The sequence below is a fragment of the Xyrauchen texanus genome, chromosome 13 (genome assembly GCF_025860055.1).
Source record: "Xyrauchen texanus isolate HMW12.3.18 chromosome 13, RBS_HiC_50CHRs, whole genome shotgun sequence".
NCBI classification, from domain to species: domain Eukaryota; kingdom Metazoa; phylum Chordata; class Actinopteri; order Cypriniformes; family Catostomidae; genus Xyrauchen; species Xyrauchen texanus.
Window position 1 is genome coordinate 45969183 of NC_068288.1, and position 15000 is coordinate 45984182.

Sequence of the window (15000 nt, forward strand, 5' to 3'; positions counted from 1 at the left end):
GTGTGTGAGTGACAGGTGTGTGTTATCTCAGTGAGGGTTGTGTATAGTGTGTGAGTGACAGTGTGTGTTATCTCAGTGAGGGTTGTGTATAGTGTCTGAGTGACGGTGTGTGTTATCTCAGTGAGGGTTGTGTATAGTGTGTGAGTGACAGGTGTGTGTTATCTCAGTGAGGGTTGTGTGTAGTGTGTGAGTGATGCGTGTGTGTATCTGCAGGAGGGCTGTGTATAGTGTGTGAGTGACAGGTGTGTGTTATCTCAGTGAGGGTTGTGTGTAGTGTCGTGAGTGACGGTGTGTGTTTATCTCCAGTGAGGGTTGTGTGTAGTGTGTGAGGACAGTGTGTGTGTTATCTCAGTGAGGGTTGTGTGTAGTGTGTGAGTGACGGTGTGTGTTATCTCAGTGAGGGTTGTGTATAGTGTGTAGTGACGGTGTGTGTTATCCTCAGTGAGGGTTGTGTATAGTGTGAGTGACAGCGTGTGTGTTATCCCAGTGAGGGGTTGTGTATAGTGTGTGAGTGACAGTGTGTGTTATCTCAGTGAGGGTTGTGTATAGTGTGTGAGTGACAGGTGTGTGTTATCTCAGTGATGGTTGTGTATAGTGTGTGAGTGACAGTGTGTGTTATCTCAGTGAGGGTTGTGTATAGTGTGTGAGTGACAGTGTGTGTTATCTCAGTGAGGGTTGTGTATAGTGTGTGAGTGACAGTGTGTGTTATCTCCAGTGACGGTTGTGTATAGTGTGTGAGTGACAGTGTGTGCTATCTCAGTGAGGGTTGTGTATAGTGTGTGAGTGACAGGTGTGTGTTATCTCAGTGAGGGTTGTGTATAGTGTGAGTGACAGTGTGTGTTATCTCAGTGAGGGTTGTGTATAGTGTGTGAGTGACAGTGTGTGTTATCTCAGTGAGGGTTGTGTATAGTGTGTGAGTGACAGTGTGTGTTATCTCAGTGAGGGTTGTGTATAGTGTGTGAGTGACGGCGTGTGTTATCTCAGTGAGGGTTGTGTATAGTCGTGTGAGTGACAGTCGTGTGTGTTATCTCAGTGAGGGTTGTGTATAGTGTGTGAGTGACCATGCAGGTTATCTCAGTGAGGGCTTGTGTATAGTGTGTGAGTGACAGTGTGTGTTATCTCAGTGAGGGTTGTGTATAGTGTGAGGACAGTGTGTGTTATCCAGTGAGGGTTGTGTATATGTGAGTGACGGCGTGTGTTATCTCAGTGAGGGTTGTGTATAGTGTGTGAGTGACGGTGTGTGTTATCCCAGTGAGGGTTGTGTATAGTGTGTGAGTGACGGTGTAGTGTTATCTCAGTGAGGGTTGTGTATAGTGTGTGAGTGACGGTGTGTGTTATCTCAGTGAGGGTTGTGTATAGTGTGTGAGTGACGGTGTGTGTTATCTCAGTGAGGGTTGTGTATAGTGTGTGAGTGACGCGTGTGTGTTATCTCAGTGAGGGTTGTGTATATGTGTGTGAGTGACGGTGTGTGTTATCTCAGTGAGGGTTGTGTATAGTGTGTGAGTGACAGTGTGTGTTATCTCAGTGAGGGTTGTGTATAGTGTGTGAGTGACAGTGTGTGTTATCTCAGTGAGGGTTGTGTATAGTGTGTGAGTGACAGTGTGTGTTATCTCAGTGACGGTTGTGTATAGTGTGTGAGTGACAGTGTGTGTTATCCTCAGTGAGGGTTGTGCATAGTGTGTGAGTGACAGTGTGTGTTATCTCAGTGAGGGTTGTGTATAGTGTGTGAGTGACAGTGTGTGTTATCCTCAGTGACGGGTTGTGTATAGTGTGTGAGTGACAGTGTGTGTTATCTCAGTGAGAGGGGGTTGTGTATAGTGTGCTAGTGACAGTTGTGTGTTATCTCAGTGAGGGTTGTGTATAGTGTGTGAGTGACATGTTGTGTTATCTCAGTGAGGGTTGTGTATAGTGTGTGAGTGACAGTGTGTGTTATCTCAGTGAGGGTTGTGTATAGTGTGTTGAGTGACAGTGTGTGTTATCTCAGTGAGGGTTGTGTATAGTGTGTGAGTGACAGTGTGTGTTATCTCAGTGAGGGTTGTGTATAGTGTGTGAGTGACAGTGTGTGTTATCTCAGTGACGGTTGTGTATAGTGTGTGAGTGACAGTGTGTGTTATCTCAGTGAGGGTTGTGTATAGTGTGTGAGTGACAGTGTGTGTTATCTCAGTGAGGGCTGTGTATAGTGTGTGAGTGACAGTGTGTGTTATCTCAGTGAGGGTTGTGTATAGTGTGTGAGTGACAGTGTGTGTTATCTCAGTGAGGGTTGTGTATAGTGTGTGAGTGACAGTGTGTGTTATCTCAGTGACGGTTGTGTATAGTGTGTGAGTGACAGTGTGTGTTATCTCAGTGAGGGTTGTGTATAGTGTGTGAGTGACAGTGTGTGTTATCTCAGTGAGGGTTGTGTATAGTGTGTGAGTGACAGTGTGTGTTATCTCAGTGAGGGTTGTGTATAGTGTGTGAGTGACAGTGTGTGTTATCTCAGTGAGGGTTGTGTATAGTGTGTGAGTGACAGTGTGTGCTATCTCAGTGACGGGTTGTGTATAGTGTGTGAGTGACAGTGTGTGTTATCTCAGTGAGGGTTGTGTGTAGTAGTGTGAGTGACAGTGTGTGTTATCTCAGTGAGGGTTGTGTATAGTGTGTGAGTGACAGTGTGTGTTATCTCAGTGAGGGTTGTGTATAGTGTGTGAGTGACAGTGTGTGTTATCTCGTCAGTGACGGTTGTGTATAGTGTGTGAGTGACACGTGTGTGTTATCTCAGTGAGGGTTGTGTATAGTGTGTGAGTGACAGTGTGTGTTATCTCAGTGAGGGTTGTGTATAGTGTGTGAGTGACAGTGTGTGTTATCTCCAGTGAGGGTTGTGTATAGTGTGTGAGTGACAGTGTGTGCTATCTCAGTGAGGGTTGTGTATAGTGTGTGAGTGACAGTGTGTGTTATCTCAGTGAGGGTTGTGTATATGTGTGAGTGACAGTGTGTGTTATCTCAGTGAGGGTTGTGTATAGTGTGTGAGTGACAGTGTGTGTTATCTCAGTGAGGGTTGTGTATAGTGTGTGAGTGACAGTGTGTGTTATCCTCAGTGAGGGTTGTGTATAGTGTGTGAGTGACAGTGTGTGTTATCTCAGTGAGGGTTGTGTATAGTGTGTGAGTGACAGTGTGTGTTATCTCAGTGAAGGGTTGTGTATAGTGTGTGAGTGACAGTGTGTGTTATCTCAGTGAGGGTTGTGTATAGTGTGTGAGTGACAGTGTGGTGTTATCTCAGTGAGGGTTGTGTATAGTGTGTGAGTGACAGTGTGTGTTATCTCAGTGAGGGTTGTGTATAGGTGTGAGTGACAGTGTGTGTTATCTCAGTGAGGGTTGTGTATAGTGTGTGAGTGACAGTGTGTGTTATCTCAGTGAGGGTTGTGTATAGTGTGTGAGTGACGGTGTGTGTTATCTCAGTGACGGTTGTGTATAGTGTGTGAGTGACAGTGTGTGTGCTTATCCTCAGTGAGGGTTGTGTATAGTGTGTGAGTGACAGTGTGTGTTATCTCAGTGAGGGTTGTGTATAGTGTGTGAGTGACAGTGTGTGTTATCTCAGTGAGGGTTGTGTATAGTGTGTGAGTGACATGTGTGTTATCTCAGTGAGCGGTTGTGTATAGTGTGTGAGTGACAGTGTGTGTTATCTCAGTGAGGGTTGTGTATAGTGTGTGAGTGACAGTGTGTGTTATCTCAGTGAGGGTTGTGTATAGTGTGTGAGTGACAGTGTGTGTTATCTCAGTGAGGGTTGTGTATAGTGTGTGAGTGACAGTGTGTGTGTATCTCAGTGAGGGTTGTGTATAGTGTGTGAGTGACAGTGTGTGTTATCTCAGTGACGGTTGTGTATAGTGTGTGAGTGACAGTGTGTGTTATCTCAGTGAGGGTTGTGTATAGTGTGTGAGTGACAGTGTGTGTTATCTCAGTGAGGGTTGTGTATAGTGTGTGAGTGACAGTGTGTGTTATCTCAGTGAGCGGTTGTGTATAGTGTGTGAGTGACAGTGTGTGTTATCTCAGTGAGGGTTGTGTATAGTGTGTGAGTGACAGTGTGTGTTATCTCAGTGAGGGTTGTGTATAGTGTGTGAGTGACGGTGTGTGTTATCTCCCAGTGAGGGTTGTGTATAGTGTGTGAGTGACAGTGTGTGTTATCCCCAGTGAGGGCTGTGTATAGTAGTGTGTGAGTGACGGTGTGTGTTATCTCAGTGAGGGTTGTGTATAGTGTGTGAGTGACAGTGTGTGCTTATCTCAGTGAGGGTTGTGTATAGTGTGTGAGTGACAGTGTGTGTTATCTCAGTGAGGGCTGTGTATAGTGTGTGAGTGACAGTGTGTGTTATCTCAGTGAGGGTTGTGTATAGTGTGTGAGTGACAGTGTGTGTGTTATCTCAGTGAGGGTTGTGTATAGTGTGTGAGTGACAGTGTGTGTTATCTCAGTGAGGGTTGTGTGTAGTGTCTGAGTGACAGTGTGTGTGTTATCTCAGTGAGGGTTGTGTATAGTGTGTGAGTGACGGTGTGTGTTATCTCAGTGAGGGTTGTGTATAGTGTGTGAGTGACAGTGTGTGTTATCTCAGTGAGGGTTGTGTATAGTGTGTGAGTGACAGTGTGTGTTATCTCAGTGAGGGTTGTGTATAGTGTGTGAGTGACAGTGTGTGTTATCTCAGTGAGGGTTGTGTATAGTGTGTGAGTGACAGTGTGTGTTATCCCAGTGAGGGTTGTGTGTAGTGTGTGAGTGACAGTGTGTGCTATCTCAGTGAGGGCTGTGTATAGTGTGTGAGTGACAGGTGTGTGTTATCCCAGTGAGGGTTGTGTATAGTGTGTGAGTGACAGTGTGTGTTATCTCAGTGAGGGTTGTGTATAGTGTGTGAGTGACAGTGTGTGTTATCTCAGTGAGGGCTGTGTATAGTGTGTGAGTGACAGTGTGTGTTATCTCAGTGAGGGTTGTGTATAGTGTGTGAGTGACGGTGTGTGTTATCTCAGTGAGGGTTGTGTGTAGTGTGTGAGTGACAGTGCGTGTGTTATCTCAGTGAGGGTTGTGTAGTAGTGTGTGAGTGACAGTGTGTGTTATCTCAGTGAGGGTTGTGTATAGTGTGTGAGTGACAGTGTGTGTTATCTCAGTGAGGGTTGTGTATAGTGTGTGAGTGACAGGGTGTGTGTTATCTCAGTGAGGGTTGTGTATAGTGTGTGAGTGACAGGTGTGTGTTATCTCAGTGAGGGTTGTGTATAGTGTGTGAGTGACAGTGTGTGTTATCTCAGTGAGGGGTTGTGTATAGTGTGTGAGTGACAGTGTGTGTGTTATCTCAGTGAGGGTTGTGTATAGTGTGTGAGTGACAGTGTGTGTGTTATCTCAGTGAGGGTTGTGTATAGTGTGTGAGTGACAGTGTGTGTTATCTCAGTGAGGGGTTGTGTATAGTGTGTGAGTGACAGTGTGTGTTATCTCAGTGAGGGTTGTGTATAGTGTGTGAGTGACAGTGTGTGTTATCTCAGTGAGGGTTGTGTATAGTGTGTGAGTGACAGTGTGTGTGTATCTCAGTGGAGGGTTGTGTATGTAGTGTGTGAGTGACAGTGTGTGTTATCTCAGTGAGGGTTGTGTATAGTGTGTGAGTGACAGTGTGTGTTATCTCAGTGAGGGTTGTGTATAGTGTGTGAGTGACAGTGTGTGTTATCCCAGTGAGGGTTGTGTATAGTGTGTGAGTGACAGTGTGTGTTATCTCAGTGAGGGTTGTGTATAGTGTGTGAGTGACAGTGTGTGTTATCTCAGTGAGGGTTGTGTATAGTGTGTGAGTGACAGTGTGTGTTATCTCAGTGAGGGCTGTGTATAGTGTGTGAGTGACAGTGTGTGTTATCTCAGTGAGGGTTGTGTATAGTGTGTGAGTGACGGTGTGTGTTATCTCAGTGAGGGTTGTGTATAGTGTGTGAGTGACGGTGTGTGTTATCCTCAGTGAGGGTTGTGTATAGTGTGTGAGTGACAGTGTGTGTTATCCTCAGTGAGGGTTGTGTGTAGTGTGTGAGTGACAGTGTGTGTTATCTCAGTGAGGGTTGTGTAGTAGTGTGAGTGAGTGTGTGTTATCTCAGTGAGGGTTGTGTGTAGTGTGTGAGTGACAGTGTGTGTTATCTCAGTGAGGGTTGTGTGTAGTGTGTGAGTGACAGTGTGTGTTATCTCAGTGAGGGTTGTGTGTAGTGTGTGAGTGACAGTGTGTGTTATCTCAGTGAGGGTTGTGTGTAGTGTGTGAGTGACGGTGTGTGTTATCTCAGTGAGGGTTGTGTGTAGTGTGTGTAGTGACGGTGTGTGTTATCTCAGTGAGGGTTGTGTGTAGTGTGTGAGTGACGGTGTGTGTTATCTCAGTGAGGGTTGTGTGTAGTGTGTGAGTGACGGTGTGTGTTATCTCAGTGAGGGTTGTGTATAGTGTGTGAGTGACGGTGTGTGTTATCTCAGTGAGGGTTGTGTATAGTGTGCTGAGTGACTGGTGTGTGTTATCTCAGTGAGGGTTGTGTATAGTGTGTGTAGTGACAGTGTGTGTGTTATCTCAGTGAGGGTTGTGTATAGTGTGTGAGTGACAGTGTGTGTTATCTCAGTGAGGGTTGTGTGTAGTGTGTGAGTGACAGTGTGTGTTATCTCAGTGAGGGTTGTGTGTAGTGTGTGAGTGACAGTGTGTTATCTCAGTGAGGGTTGTGTATAGTGTGTGAGTGACAGTGTGTGTTATCTCAGTGAGGGTTGTGTGTAGTGTGTGAGTGACGGTGTGTGTTATCTCAGTGAGGGTTGTGTATAGTGTGTGAGTGACAGTGTGTGTTATCTCAGTGAGGGCTGTGTGTAGTGTGTGAGTGACAGTGTGTGTTATCTCAGTGAGGGTTGTGTGTAGTGTGTGAGTGACAGTGTGTGTTATCTCAGTGAGGGTTGTGTGTAGTGTGTGAGTGACAGTGTGTGTTATCTCAGTGAGGGTTGTGTGTAGTGTGTGAGTGACAGTGTGTGTTATCTCAGTGAGGGTTGTGTATAGTGTGTGAGTGACGTGTGTGTTATCTCAGTAGAGGGTTGTGTGTAGTGTGTGAGTGACAGTGTGTGTGTTATCTCCAGTGAGGGTTGTGTGTAGTGTGTGAGTGACAGTGTGTGTTATCTCAGTGAGGGTTGTGTATAGTGTGTGAGTGACAGTGTGTGTTATCTCAGTGAGGGTTGTGTATAGTGTGTGAGTGACAGTGTGTGTTATCTCAGTGAGGGTTGTGTATAGTGTGTGAGTGACAGTGTGTGTTATCTCAGTGAGGGTTGTGTGTAGTGTGTGAGTGACAGTGTGTGTTATCTCAGTGAGGGTTGTGTATAGTGTGTGAGTGACAGTGTGTGTTATCTCAGTGAGGGTTGTGTGTAGTGTGTGAGTGACGGTGTGTGTTATCTCAGTGAGGGTTGTGTGTAGTGTGTGAGTGACAGTGTGTGTTATCTCAGTGAGGGTTGTGTATAGTGTGTGAGTGAGTGTGTGTTATCTCAGTGAGGGTTGTGTGTAGTGTGTGAGTGACAGTGTGTGTTATCTCAGTGAGGGTTGTGTATAGTGTGTGAGTGACAGTGTGTGTTATCTCAGTGAGGGTTGTGTATAGTGTGTGAGTGACAGTGTGTGTTATCTCAGTGAGGGTTGTGTATAGTGTGTGAGTGACAGTGTGTGTTATCTCAGTGAGGGTTGTGTATAGTGTGTGAGTGACAGTGTGTGTTATCCTCAGTGAGGGTTGTGTATAGTGTGTGAGTGAGTAGTGTGTTATCTCAGTGAGGGTTGTGTATAGTGTGTGAGTGACAGTGTGTGTTATCTCCAGTGAGGGGTTGTGTGTAGTGTGTGAGTGACGGTGTGTGTTAGTCTCAGTGAGGGTTGTGTATAGTGTGTGAGTGACAGTGTGTGTGTTATCCTCAGTGAGGGTTGTGTATAGTGTGTGAGTGACGGTGTGTGTTATCTCAGTGAGGGTTGTGTATAGTGTGTGAGTGACGGTGTGTGTTATCTCAGTGAGGGTTGTGTGTAGTGTGTGAGTGACGGTGTGTGTTATCTCAGTGAGGGTTGTGTATAGTGTGTTAGTGACAGTGTGTGTTATCTCAGTGAGGGTTGTGTATAGTGTGTGAGTGACAGTGTGTGTTATCTCAGTGAGGGTTGTGTGTAGTGTGTGAGTGACGGTGTGTGTTATCTCAGTGAGGGTTGTGTATAGTGTGTGAGTGACGGTGTGTGTTATCTCCAGTGAGGGTTGTGTGTAGTGTGTGAGTGACGGGTGTGTGTTATCTCAGTGAGGGTTGTGTATAGTGTGTTAGTGACAGTGTGTGTTATCCTCAGTGAGGGTTGTGTATAGTGTGTGAGTGACAGTGTGTGTTATCTCAGTGAGGGTTGTGTATAGTGTGTGAGTGACAGTGTGTGTTATCTCAGTGAGGGTTGTGTATAGTGTGTGAGTGACAGTGTGTGTTATCTCAGTGAGGGTTGTGTATAGTGTGTGAGTGACAGTGTGTGTTATCTCAGTGAGGGTTGTGTATAGTGTTGTGAGTGAGTGTGTGTTATCTCAGTGAGGGTTGTGTATAGTGTGTGAGTGAGCGTGTGTTATCTCAGTGACGGTTGTGTATAGTGTGTGAGTGACATGTGTGTGTTATCTCAGTGAGGGTTGTGTATAGTGTGTGAGTGACAGTGTGTGTTATCTCCAGTGAGGGTTGTGTATAGTGTGTGAGTGACAGTGTGTGTTATCTCAGTGAGGGTTGTGTATAGTGTGTGAGTGACAGTGTGTGTTATCTCAGTGAGGGTTGTGTATAGTGTGTGAGTGACGGTGTGTGTTATCTCAGTGAGGGTTGTGTGTAGTGTGTGAGTGACAGTGTGTGTTATCTCAGTGAGGGTTGTGTATAGTGTGTGTGAGTGAGTGTGTGTTATCTCAGTGAGGGTTGTGTGTAGTGTGTGAGTGACAGTGTGTGTTATCTCAGTGAGGGTTGTGTATAGTGTGTGAGTGACAGTGTGTGTTATCTCAGTGAGGGTTGTGTATAGTGTGTGTAGTGACAGTGTGTGTTATCTCAGTGAGGGTTGTGTATAGTGTGTGAGTGACAGTGTGTGTTATCTCAGTGAGGGTTGTGTATAGTGTGTGAGTGACAGTGTGTGTTATCTCAGTGAGGGTTGTTGTATAGTGTGTGAGTGAGCGTGTGTGTTATCTCAGTGAGGGTTGTGTATAGTGTGTGAGTGACAGTGTGTGTTATCTCAGTGAGGGTTGTGTATAGTGTGTGAGTGACAGTGTGTGTTATCTCAGTGAGGGTTGTGTGTAGTGTGTGAGTGACAGTGTGTGTTATCTCAGTGAGGGTTGTGTAGTGTGTGAGTGACAGTGTGTGTTATCTCAGTGAGGGTTGTGTGTAGTGTGTGAGTGACGGTGTGTGTTATCTCAGTGAGGGTTGTGTATAGTGTGTGAGTGACGGTGTGTGTTATCTCAGTGAGGGTTGTGTATAGTAGTGTGAGTGACGGTGTGTGTTATCTCAGTGAGGGTTGTGTATAGTGTGTTCTGAGTGACGGTGTGTGTTATCTCAGTGAGGGTTGTGTATAGTGTGTGAGTGACAGTGTGTGTTATCTCAGTGAGGGTTGTGTATAGTGTGTGAGTGACGGTGTGTGTTATCTCAGTGAGGGTTGTGTATAGTGTGTTCTGAGTGACGGTGTGTATTATCTCAGTGAGGGTTGTGTATAGTGTGTTCTGAGTGACGGTGTGTGTTATCTCAGTGAGGGTTGTGTATAGTGTGTGAGTGACGGTGTGTGTTATCTCAGTGAGGGTTGTGTGTAGTGTGTGAGTGACAGTGTGTGTTATCTCAGTGAGGGTTGTGTGTAGTGTGTGAGTGACAGTGTGTGTTATCTCAGTGAGGGTTGTGTATAGTGTGTGAGTGACGGGTGTGTGTTATCTCAGTGAGGGGTTGTGTGTAAGTGTGTGAGTGACAGTGTGTGTTATCTCAGTGAGGGTTGTGTGTAGTGTGTGAGTGACGGTGTGTGTTATCTCAGTGAGGGTTGTGTATAGTGTGTTCTGAGTGACGGTGTGTGTTATCTCAGTGAGGGTTGTGTATAGTGTGTTCTGAGTGACAGTGTGTGTTATCTCAGTGAGGGTTGTGTATAGTGTGTGAGTGACAGTGTGTGTTATCTCAGTGAGGGTTGTGTATAGTGTGTGAGTGACAGTGTGTGTTATCTCAGTGAGGGTTGTGTATAGTGTGTGTGAGTGAGTGTGTGTTATCTCAGTGAGGGTTGTGTATAGTGTGTGAGTGACAGTGTGTGTTATCTCAGTGAGGGTTGTGTATAGTGTGTGAGTGACAGTGTGTGTTATCTCAGTGAGGGTTGTGTATAGTGTGTGAGTGACAGTGTGTGTTATCTCAGTGAGGGTTGTGTGTAGTGTGTGAGTGAGTGTGTGTTATCTCAGTGAGGGTTGTGTATAGTGTGTGAGTGACAGTGTGTGTTATCTCAGTGAGGGTTGTGTGTGTAGTGTGTGAGTGACAGTGTGTGTTATCTCAGTGAGGGTTGTGTATAGTGTGTGAGTGACAGTGTGTGTTATCTCAGTGAGGGTTGTGTGTAGTGTGTGAGTGACAGTGTGTGTTATCTCAGTGAGGGTTGTGTGTAGTGTGTGAGTGACGGTGTGTGTTATCTCAGTGAGGGTTGTGTATAGTGTGTGAGTGACGGTGTGTGTTATCTCAGTGAGGGTTGTGTATAGTGTGTGAGTGACGGTGTGTGTTATCTCAGTGAGGGTTGTGTGTAGTGTGTTAGTGACAGTGTGTGTTATCTCAGTGAGGGTTGTGTATAGTGTGTGAGTGACGGTGTGTGTTATCTCAGTGAGGGTTGTGTGTAGTGTGTGAGTGACGTGTGTGTGTTATCTCAGTGAGGGTTGTGTGTAGTGTGTGAGTGACAGTGTGTGTTATCTCAGTGAGGGTTGTGTATAGTGTGTGAGTGACAGTGTGTGTTATCTCAGTGAGGGTTGTGTGTAGTGTGTGAGTGACAGTGTGTGTTATCTCAGTGAGGGTTGTGTGTAGTGTGTGAGTGACAGTGTGTGTTATCTCAGTGAGGGTTGTGTGTAGTGTGTGAGTGACGGTGTGTGTTATCTCAGTGAGGGTTGTGTATAGTGTGTTCTGAGTGACGGTGTGTGTTATCTCAGTGAGGGTTGTGTATAGTGTGTGAGTGACGGTGTGTGTTATCTCAGTGAGGGTTGTGTATAGTGTGTGAGTGACGGTGTGTGTTATCTCAGTGAGGGTTGTGTATAGTGTGTGAGTGACGGTGTGTGTTATCTCAGTGAGGGTTGTGTATAGTGTGTTCTGAGTGACGGTGTGTGTTATCTCAGTGAGGGTTGTGTATAGTGTGTGAGTGACAGTGTGTGTTATCTCAGTGAGGGTTGTGTATAGTGTGTGAGTGACGGTGTGTGTTATCTCAGTGAGGGTTGTGTGTAGTGTGTGAGTGACGGTGTGTGTTATCTCAGTGAGGGTTGTGTGTAGTGTGTGAGTGACAGTGTGTGTTATCTCAGTGAGGGTTGTGTATAGTGTGTGAGTGACAGTGTGTGTTATCTCAGTGAGGGTTGTGTATAGTGTGTGAGTGACGGTGTGTGTTATCTCAGTGAGGGTTGTGTATAGTGTGTGAGTGACAGTGTGTGTTATCTCAGTGAGGGTTGTGTATAGTGTGTTCTGAGTGACGGTGTGTGTTATCTCAGTGAGGGTTGTGTATAGTGTGTTCTGAGTGACGGTGTGTGTTATCTCAGTGAGGGTTGTGTATAGTGTGTGAGTGACGGTGTGTGTTATCTCAGTGAGGGTTGTGTGTAGTGTGTGAGTGACAGTGTGTGTTATCTCAGTGAGGGTTGTGTGTAGTGTGTGAGTGACAGTGTGTGTTATCTCAGTGAGGGTTGTGTATAGTGTGTGAGTGACGGTGTGTGTTATCTCAGTGAGGGTTGTGTGTAGTGTGTGAGTGACAGTGTGTGTTATCTCAGTGAGGGTTGTGTGTAGTGTGTGAGTGACGGTGTGTGTTATCTCAGTGAGGGTTGTGTATAGTGTGTTCTGAGTGACGGTGTGTGTTATCTCAGTGAGGGTTGTGTATAGTGTGTTCTGAGTGACAGTGTGTGTTATCTCAGTGAGGGTTGTGTATAGTGTGTGAGTGACAGTGTGTGTTATCTCAGTGAGGGTTGTGTATAGTGTGTGAGTGACAGTGTGTGTTATCTCAGTGAGGGTTGTGTATAGTGTGTGAGTGAGTGTGTGTTATCTCAGTGAGGGTTGTGTATAGTGTGTGAGTGACAGTGTGTGTTATCTCAGTGAGGGTTGTGTATAGTGTGTGAGTGACAGTGTGTGTTATCTCAGTGAGGGTTGTGTATAGTGTGTGAGTGACAGTGTGTGTTATCTCAGTGAGGGTTGTGTATAGTGTGTGAGTGAGTGTGTGTTATCTCAGTGAGGGTTGTGTATAGTGTGTGAGTGAGTGTGTGTTATCTCAGTGAGGGTTGTGTATAGTGTGTGAGTGACAGTGTGTGTTATCTCAGTGAGGGTTGTGTATAGTGTGTGAGTGACAGTGTGTGTTATCTCAGTGAGGGTTGTGTATAGTGTGTGAGTGACAGTGTGTGTTATCTCAGTGAGGGTTGTGTATAGTGTGTGAGTGACAGTGTGTGTTATCTCAGTGAGGGTTGTGTATAGTGTGTGAGTGACAGTGTGTGTTATCTCAGTGAGGGTTGTGTATAGTGTGTGAGTGACGGTGTGTGTTATCTCAGTGAGGGTTGTGTATAGTGTGTGAGTGACGGTGTGTGTTATCTCAGTGAGGGTTGTGTATGTGTGAGTGACAGTGTGTGTTATCTCAGTGAGGGTTGTGTATAGTGTGTGAGTGACGGTGTGTGTTATCTCAGTGAGGGTTGTGTGTAGTGTGTGAGTGACAGTGTGTGTTATCTCAGTGAGGGTTGTGTGTAGTGTGTGAGTGACAGTGTGTGTTATCTCAGTGAGGGTTGTGTGTAGTGTGTGAGTGACAGTGTGTGTTATCTCAGTGAGGGTTGTGTGTAGTGTGTGAGTGACGGTGTGTGTTATCTCAGTGAGGGTTGTGTATAGTGTGTGAGTGACAGTGTGTGTTATCTCAGTGAGGGTTGTGTATAGTGTGTGAGTGACAGTGTGTGTTATCTCAGTGAGGGTTGTGTATAGTGTGTGAGTGACAGTGTGTGTTATCTCAGTGAGGGTTGTGTGTAGTGTGTGAGTGACAGTGTGTGTTATCTCAGTGAGGGTTGTGTATAGTGTGTGAGTGAGTGTGTGTTATCTCAGTGAGGGTTGTGTATAGTGTGTAAGTGACAGTGTGTGTTATCTCAGTGAGGGTTGTGTATAGTGTGTGAGTGACAGTGTGTGTTATCTCAGTGAGGGTTGTGTATAGTGTCTGAGTGACAGTGTGTGTTATCTCAGTGAGGGTTGTGTATAGTGTGTGAGTGACGGTGTGTGTTATCTCAGTGAGGGTTGTGTATAGTGTGTGAGTGACAGTGTGTGTTATCTCAGTGAGGGTTGTGTGTAGTGTGTGAGTGACAGTGTGTGTTATCTCAGTGAGGGTTGTGTATAGTGTGTGAGTGACAGTGTGTGTTATCTCAGTGAGGGTTGTGTATAATGTGTGAGTGACAGTGTGTGTTATCTCAGTGAGGGTTGTGTGTAGTGTGTGAGTGACAGTGTGTGTTATCTCAGTGAGGGTTGTGTGTAGTGTGTGAGTGACGGTGTGTGTTATCTCAGTGAGGGTTGTGTATAGTGTGTGAGTGACAGTGTGTGTTATCTCAGTGAGGGTTGTGTGTAGTGTGTGAGTGACGGTGTGTGTTATCTCAGTGAGGGTTGTGTATAGTGTGTGAGTGACAGTGTGTGTTATCTCAGTGAGGGTTGTGTGTAGTGTGTGAGTGACAGTGTGTGTTATCTCAGTGAGGGTTGTGTATAGTGTGTGAGTGACAGTGTGTGTTATCTCAGTGAGGGTTGTGTGTAGTGTGTGAGTGACAGTGTGTGTTATCTCAGTGAGGGTTGTGTATAGTGTGTGAGTGACGGTGTGTGTTATCTCAGTGAGGGTTGTGTGTAGTGTGTGAGTGACAGTGTGTGTTATCTCAGTGAGGGTTGTGTATAGTGTGTTCTGAGTGACGGTGTGTGTTATCTCAGTGAGGGTTGTGTGTAGTGTGTGAGTGACGGTGTGTGTTATCTCAGTGAGGGTTGTGTATAGTGTGTTCTGAGTGACGGTGTGTGTTATCTCAGTGAGGGTTGTGTGTAGTGTGTGAGTGACAGTGTGTGTTATCTCAGTGAGGGTTGTGTGTAGTGTGTGAGTGACAGTGTGTGTTATCTCAGTGAGGGTTGTGTATAGTGTGTGAGTGACAGTGTGTGTTATCTCAGTGAGGGTTGTGTGTAGTGTGTGAGTGACAGTGTGTGTTATCTCAGTGAGGGTTGTGTATAGTGTGTGAGTGACGGTGTGTGTTATCTCAGTGAGGGTTGTGTGTAGTGTGTGAGTGACAGTGTGTGTTATCTCAGTGAGGGTTGTGTATAGTGTGTTCTGAGTGACGGTGTGTGTTATCTCAGTGAGGGTTGTGTGTAGTGTGTGAGTGACGGTGTGTGTTATCTCAGTGAGGGTTGTGTGTAGTGTCTGAGTGACGGTGTGTGTTATCTCAGTGAGGGTTGTGTGTAGTGTGTGAGTGACGGTGTGTGTTATCTCAGTGAGGGTTGTGTATAGTGTTTGAGTGACAGTGTGTGTTATCTCAGTGAGGGTTGTGTATAGTGTGTGAGTGACAGTGTGTGTTATCTCAGTGAGGGTTGTGTATAGTGTGTGAGTGACAGTGTGTGTTATCTCAGTGAGGGTTGTGTGTAGTGTGTGAGTGACAGTGTGTGTTATCTCAGTGAGGGTTGTGTGTAGTGTGTGAGTGACGGTGTGTGTTATCTCAGTGAGGGTTGTGTATAGTGTGTTCTGAGTGACGGTGTGTGTTATCTCAGTGAGGGTTGTGTATAGTGTGTGAGTGACAGTGTGTGTTATCTCAGTGAGGGTTGTGTATAGTGTGTGAGTGACAGTGTGTGTTATCTCAGTGAGGGTT